Source organism: Pinus tabuliformis, chromosome 2_2 (assembly GCF_031772625.1).
Source record: "Pinus tabuliformis cultivar Carrire ecotype Pingquan chromosome 2_2, CPIR1, whole genome shotgun sequence".
NCBI classification, from domain to species: Eukaryota; Viridiplantae; Streptophyta; class Pinopsida; order Pinales; family Pinaceae; genus Pinus; species Pinus tabuliformis.
The window spans coordinates 550,647,878-550,656,309 of record NC_142300.1 but is presented as its reverse complement, the minus strand read 5'-3'; the positions used below and the strand labels follow the sequence as shown (position 1 = coordinate 550,656,309).

Sequence of the window (8,432 nt, the reverse complement as noted above, 5' to 3'; positions counted from 1 at the left end):
TCACATGCCTATCGAAGAATTTAGTTACATATAAGAAATAAGTGCCAATTAAATAATCGAAGAACTTAGTTACAAATAAGAAATAAGTGCCGAGTCATGTGGACAGGTCTGTTGGTAAGGTGAAAAAGAGTTTCCATGAGTGTTGTGTTGCTAAAGTGAAAAAGAGTTTCCATCCCAAAAAAAAATATAATGAGTTGTAAGAGAAATTATAAAAAATATAGTGAGCTGTAAGAGCTTTATGATCAAGGAAAAACTTAGCACTCTCACAGCTCTAATAATCCAAAAACTCAGTTACAAATAAGAAATAAGTGCCCATTCATGGTGACAAGTCCATGAAAAGAGTGTTGTGTTGCTAAAGTGAAAAACAGTTTCCCTCCAACCAAAAAAAATACAGTTTCCCTCTTAAAAAACATAAAATAAAATAGTGGGTTGTAAGAGTTTCATGATCAAGCAAAAACGTATCACTCTCACAGCTCTAATAATCCAAGCACTTAGTTACAAATAAGAAATAAGTACCAATTGATGTGGACAGCTCCCTGAAAAGCCAGATCACATGGCAAGATGTCACGCATGGGTATGGAGAAAATGGGCACATATGTGTAACCTATTCGGGAGGTTACTTAGAAAATGTACTTTTGTATTGGATCTCCAGTTGCAGTGCAGGCTGTAGGTTTCATGTGCAATGAGCGGATATCCATAAACATAAAAGGGTTGGACATGTTAAATGATAAAAATCCAACGCTACAAAGTCCCAAATGAGCTTGCACTGGACCGTATTTCTCCCTTTTTAGCCCGAAGGCAAAGTAAAATGTAAAGAAGAATGCCAAATAATTAACCTAAAAATAAATATGTTGCTAACACACAGGGAAAACAAATGTATCGTATCATTCGTGTGAAGAAATACCTATACATTGTGGTTTTCAAAAAGCTGAGTTCGTTATTTCACCCAGTCTTCAAATTGACGGACAGGCACGGTATGAGATGAAATGACAACAATAGACATAGTCGTATTTATATTCTATGTAGACACAAGTTGCTCAATCCTAACCAAGCAGGATTGCGGGTGGCGCCCAAATCTATCCACAGCCAAGAGAGAACGAACAAGCAAAAATAAAGCAAAAATAATGGAAATGGCAGTTCTACAGGATATCTTATACTATTTGATACAAACAGCTGGAGCGATTTCGGGGCGTACCTATGCTAATTTAACCTGTTTCTGTAATCATAGACAGAGCAGTACGCTTGCAAGCAAGTGACGATCAAAATATCGCCCCTGATACCAGCGACAGGAATTTCTCCGAGCCAAATATATAGTGATTCAGAAACTCCACCACGACAGCTCTCCAATTTCTGCGATAACATCTATGATCTATTTAAATTATAGTTACCAAATTCTATACTCATACGAATTCAATTCAATTTGAGAGCTGACATTCATCTTTTTTTCTCTCCTCATTACTATTTAAACCCTCAAATAAGTTCTTCTTCTATCCATCATTCAAGTTGTCGTGATGATGGATCCCGGTTGGGATTTGAAATGTTGGCAGAAAATGGTTCTTACTATGGATTCTCCCGTGACTAAGTCGAAAAAATAGATGGTTTAAAATTCAATACCTGAAAACTTGGTGACTATAAATTATATATATATTTTTTTCAATATTTAAAAAATTGAAATGGATGATTATAATGTTGAAAACCTTTGAAGTCTCTTAAAAATTGTTGTCAATATGAAATATTGTAAATATAATTATATTTTGGAACAAAATGCATAGTTTTGTATTAAAATAGCAAGTTATAAAAAATTATGTTTTCATCTATATATCAAACTATACTATATATATCAATGTCTAACCTAAATGTCTAACCTAAAGTGATCTTTTGTTATAGAACTTATGACACTTTCTCTAGTGCCCCCTTCATGTTTTGATATTTGTATTATATCAGCATTACCTTTGACAACTCCACAGAGAATAATTCTAATTCCAGTTTCTGGTACAAGCTTGAAAGAAAACTTTGCCTTTGGATTTACCTTGCTAATAGAAAACATCTCTGTGTTTTTTGCTACTTATTCCCACAATCTGTAGAAGTTACTACAGATAAGTAGTGATTGATGACAAATGAAGGGTAATCAAGTCGTTGCTTTAGTCTAGAGATTATTGCTGCTACAATCACTCTTTTTACAAATGTAACACAACAAATATCTTCGCCATTCCTCTACAGTAAAATAAGCTGCACTAGAAGATGTACCTTGGGTGTTAAAAAATTCCTTTTATTTGCATCTAAAATGTCGTCCTTTGTTCTAAATAAATTTCCCACATCTTATAAGCATAAAATAAACCAAGTCCTCAAGAGAGTTGGGGAATGTTAAAAGTTCATCTTCACTGATGTAGACGTTACTGTCACCTGACAACTTTTCAAACAAGCCTGAGAATCTGAGTGATGTTGTTGATTTTAATGTTATAAGGCCAGTCATTATATTAGCTTTAAATATCAACATCGGAATGGCGGAAAGAAGTCCACATAAGACATTTCAAATCAGGGCAAAATATCTATAAAATCTCTCAACAATTATTAATTGCTTGATCTTGTAGATCCTACCAACAATATATACCATATCTTGTATGCCTCAAACCATTTGAAAATTCCTTATGAAATCCTTCCAAAGGACCTTTTTCAATGTTACGTTCTCCTTTTGGGATTATCCTTCCTCCAAATAACGCTATAAAGACCTTTGCGATAAAAAAAACAGTGCCTATCAGCAATTTTAGATCGCCTCTTCCCAATTGGTTTAGGGTCCTTTTCTCTGGTGGTAAACATGCTCTTGATTGGTGGAACACCACACAAGATACAAGAAATATGAAAGCAAGTCCCATCACCAACTCCAGCCTCTCGAGTTTTGGTGTTTAGTTCATTGACGTGAATATCTATCTGCTTTGATTGACTAGATGCTATGAAAGATGAATGTGCCACTATTGTAAGACACATTGTGAGTTTCACATTGCCTTGACATTGATCATGAAAACTGAGACTAAATTAAAATTATTGTGTTGGAAGGGACCTTTTTTGACTGTGGACTCTGGTTTATTTCAATAATCGAGAGAGCAAGCTTAGTGGTTTACTCACAAATTCATTGAAAATTGAAAACATGAATAATATTCTAATGGAAAGTGTCACAGGGGTGCAGCTCAATTGTTGTATTATGTAAATAAAGAGACTTGAAATTCAAATCCTTGGAGGAGCCCAATCTACTGAGATGAGATGATAGGTCCCAGAAGTATAATGAAAGGGATAATTAAAATTAAAATTAAATAAATAAATAAATATTTAAACAAGAACATTCAATTCATACACCCATTTCTCTATTCTTTCAGATGTTTGCAGCTTGCCAACCAAAATGAAGGAGGAAGAGTGCATGCGTCCAACTACCTAGAGATGCCAAGCATATAAGTATCAATTATTGCCTTGTGATTCAATTTCACCATCACTCAGTGCTGGTTATGTTAATATGATTCTTCTTGAGTTATGTTGTACCATAAACAAGGTTTTTGCACTGCAACATCCTTGTTGTATGAAGTCCAATCTGTATGTGGATTTGTAAATGGTAGCCAAGAGTTTTGTTAGAATTTTTTCATGTGGCTGCTAAAGTAGGTATACCCATAAGGAACTTTGTTGATATTGTTGGTAAATTATTTACTTGCAGTCATGGAAGCCATTTGAGCACTGTACAAGAATAACAGTACCCTCTAGCTGGAAATGGGTGAAACAGTTGGGTAGGAGGGACTTAGAGCTATTTTTATAGGGCATTTCTTTCGACATGAACTTGCAATTGGGCTTAATTTGTTCTTTCTTGTTTCTGTCATCCTTGAAATGTGTTGGACATGGTGTAAATTTTGCACACCTCGGCCACATACACCTCTTGTTCCATTTAATAGCTTTTCCAGTAAGTTTAAACTGGGGATTATGAAAAATTTAGCAGTAGGTGGTTGCATTTTCCTGTCTATATGCTACAATGTTCTCGGGATATGGATCCCTATGTATTGGTGGTTGAAGGAGAAGCATGAAGGTTTTGCAAATGTGGGCAAGTATATTTTCTAGGCTCTGACTTGGTCTACAATGTCAGCTTATGTTCATCACTCAATCACAAAAGAAGGTAAAGACAAGTTCCCACTTTTATTATAGTCGTTGTGGAGCCTAACATTCATTCTTTGTACTTTCTTCATCTTCCTCGACATTCAACAATTGACAAAATAAAGAAGCGTGGATGTTGATATCTTTGTTGAAATTATGGCTCTTCCCTTTTTGGCTTTCTTTTGTTATAGTAGTTGTTGTGCCAAAAGTGGTGAAGATTCCTCCTCACAGACCATTCAAGAACCTCTCTTGAAAGACAATTACCCAAAAATATGGAAACATTAAGGCAGTCACTATTTATGCAAGAGCCAACCTTCTCAATTGGCTATCATTTTCTTGGATGAGTCCTTTGCATGTTGTTGGTTATAAGAGCCCTATGCAAATTGATGATGTACCCCAAGTTGCAGATGTGGAGAGGGCAGGTCAGATATAGCATAAATTCAGAGATCAGCCAGAGGCCAAATGTCATACTACTCATTAGCAAAAGCCTTATTCCTATCTCTTTGGAAGGAAGTACTTTTGACTGCATCCTTAGTAGCACTGGAAACTTGTGGATCATATGTAGGTCCATATTTTATAAGTGTCGTTATTCTGTTTCTAGATGGAAAGAAACAATTTGAAAGTCAAGGCTATGTGCTAGTTTGTGAATTTCTTGTGGCATAGGGTCTTCATCAATCTCAAATTTGAATTTTAGAAGTGTCCATTTATTAACAAAGTTCCATTCAGTAAACTCAGGGCTAACACTCACACTCAGATATATTCTTTTCTTAGGAGACCAAGAAGATCAACTTCTTTTATTTCTTCACTTCTTATGTTAAATCTATTGTTTATTGCAACTTTGTGATTGATATCAAGCAGGGGACAAATCTTGTGAGGTGTGTTTGCACTGAATGCTGGCTGATGTACTGCTTTCCATCATTTTTTATGTATCTTGGTTTGAACCTCTAGTAATAATTCTTGTTATATTTCTCTCTAGTACAATTTCTAAATTTAATGATATCATGTTTGTGACTAAAGAACATCAGCAAGGTTGCTAGTGCTCAGAAACAGGCTTTGCTTTTATCTTTAATGAGTCAAAAATTTCTTGGACAGAATTTGGCAAAAGAAATTGTAAGATCGAGGCAAGCTATTCAGCGCCTTTATGAGAACAGGACAGAGCTGAATTCGATATCTATGCACCTTGGAGAAAGTGTTGGTAATTTTTTCTTTACTACTTGTTATTGGATCATCTTGCATGCAGTTTAATCTTTTTTCTGTTATTGAATTTTCAATTGTTTCTCCCTACCTTTATCTGACAATAACCATTTTTTACTATATAGCAAGTAGTTGCAAGCTAAATATGATATTAACTAATTTGTAGTTGTTTTTCAACTTTCAGCGTTGAAGGACATTTCTGGACTTTTTCTGTACTGCTTCATCTCTGGTAACAACCTTAATCTCCTTTCCGAGTTTTTGCTTCATTTCTATTTCATCCGTGGACCATGATAGAAAATCCTCTTCCATCAATTGTACATTAGCCACTGAGCAGCTACAGAGTCTTATAAATTTGATTCAAAATTATTTCCCGATTGAAATGATTCAGTTATATATATGATTTCTTGATAATTTAAATTTTATTCCTTTGTGTTAAACTAATGCAAAGTGGTGCCATCGTGACTGTCTTGTTTCTAGTGAACAGACTCTAGAAATGCCTTACCTGCCCTATACATGAAATTCAATATGCGTTACAATCTAATATCTATGAGCAAGTGTTTGTTCATTACTCTCATTCTATGAAGAAATGATGTTGTGTTAAGCTGAGTAGAAATAGATGAAAAGGAAGCATCTTTCCAGTAGCGTGTGTGAGGTGGCAAGACTGTTTCTTGGGAGAGTAATCAGCTAAAAGAGTTTATAGCTTTAAAAGATCACAGGTGTATCAGAATGTCTTCCATTAGATCATGGCCTCGTATAGCCTTAAAAGATCACAGGTGTATCAATGTCTTTCAGAGGAATATAAACACTGTTGTCATATTTTTTCTTCCATTTGACATAAGCCATGAGTTTATTTTCCATTTTATCCCCCAATAGTAACAAAATATATCTTCTATGTTCTTTCTTGCTTTAGTCTATTGAAAGGATTACTTCCTCCGAAAATTACCAATACTGGATAACAGCTTCAGTCACATCTTTTAAAGGAAATATGCTGGAAGATATTATGCTTCAAGCAGTGCTTAGAAGATGCTGCTAGCTTAACTTGTCAGAAGAGCTGTAATGGTAATTTCAAGTCGAAATTACATAGCACACTGATTAGAAAATGCTGCTAGAACAACTTGTCAGAAGATCTGTAATGGTAATTTAAAGTCGAAATTATATAGCATACTGATTGGTTCTTATGATGCTCCTAAAGCTGACTGATTTAAGTACCATTGCCAAGTCTTTCCCTGTTTGCATTAATCAAGCTAACTATAGAGAAAATATAACAGAGTCACAAATAAAAGCTTAGCCCGTATGCTCGATGTCAAAGACAATTAACATTCCCATAGAAAAAAAAGGAATCAATAGCTCTGGTGGCTTAACCAATAGCTAAGCCCACTTCAAAATTCTAGCCTGCCTGTGAATCTGTTTACAACAAAGCTCGCCAAATTTCTATAGAAGGCATAAAAATCTCAATAGGCCCTTCACAAGCTTCATGACTAGCATAAAAATCTCAATAGGCCCTTCACAAGCTTCACGACTATACTATTGTATTGCTTGCTTGCTTGGTCATATAAGGGGTTGAGGGTTCTATATAGTCTATAATCATGCAGAACAAAATAATCCTATGCATACTATATTTGTGCAATAGCCTCATGATCATATTACAGATAGAGGACAACAAAATAATACCATGCATACTAGTAGTTATGTAGCAATCTCCTGATGCTCATATTACAGATAGAAGGCAATAAAATTTTCATCCTTCCAAAAAAGGTGGAATATGGGCCTATTACAGTCTGATAGCTTGGTATTTCCTTCATCTGCTTGAAGTAATATATAAGATGACGATGCTTCCGAAAATACTCTTTGTTCAACTTCAAAACCTCAGCACAATCTGCCACAAAAAACTCAGCTCCAGCCAAAAACTATGTGTTTGTAAGCTGTTTCTCAGCCTCATTAAGTAGCCTTATAAGTTCATTCGTGTTTGAAGCCAAAGCCTCCTAATCCTTCAACGTTTCCTCCATGGCATGCATGGCTTGAAGTTTGTTGTGATATTTTCCTACCAAATCAGGATTTTCCACAAGACGAGTAATGACAACTTGCCTTTTGAATTAGCGTGATCACTTGGACAGTGATTTATCATGAAGAGTTTCGAGTCCCATGAATCAATCTTCTCTAGCCACTCCTGGACCTTGCTCTGATCTACCCTTTTATGGCCTAAAGGCTTGCCAATCTTGGCAAGATACATGTTTTCCAATAAAAATTGGTAGGATACGAATCATTAAATAGACATCAGTAAGGCCTCTGAAAATAATTCAAATATTATACATTTTGTAGGTGAAAGAAACTTACCAAATCATAGTCAGTGAGTCACAGAAAACTTGATCCACAGTGATTAGTACAGGAACGTTACCATTAGGAATTTGCCTGAAAAACTCTGCATCCAAATTCCTTGCTTTGAAAGGATCCACAATGTGGGGGTTATACTTCGTATTTTTCTCTTCCATCACCAAGCATACCTTTTGGGAGTCAAGTGAAGGGGATGGTAATAAAAATCCATCATATTGAATGCCTTATAGTTCGCAGACCTTGCAATAGATAATTCACAGACCTGTTTCTTACTGTTGTTTCCGACAACAATGAATGTGATGCATATAGCAATGTGAAAGGGAAAAATTAGGCTGGTAAATTATTCTCAGATACAGGACATATTTTTTCATTTAGTATGTAATCTATTATAAAATCGCACTTTGATGCATTCAATTACTGGAGAAGCCTCAACGCTACAGTTAATCAACAATTTAGGTGTATCAATGTCTTTCAGAGAAATATATACTCCGGTATATCTTTTCTTTATTTTGGATGATTCTTAAAGTAGCAATATATCGTTATTCAATATAATAGACAAATTAGACAAATTGAGACTGGTTGGTCCCTACCTAGGTTTCCAAGTGTTTGTACCTTGCAACATGTTTTTCTTCATGGCGTTTATCCAACAATAAAATCCAGTATTTCTGAAACTATTGTAAAATCCCTATTAAAACATGGTTTATCCAGCAATAAAATCCAGTATTTCTGAAACTATTGTAATACGGCAGATCCGGCTATGGAATCCAAATTTTCATATG

At 35.2% G+C, this 8,432-nt stretch overlaps 1 pseudogene; it reads right to left on the bottom strand.

The window, feature by feature from the left end:
• Positions 1-7,001: 7,001 nt before the first annotated feature.
• Positions 7,002-7,867, bottom strand: LOC149193819 (glutathione S-transferase TCHQD-like; annotated as a pseudogene).
• Between the last annotated feature and the right edge of the window lie 565 nt (positions 7,868-8,432).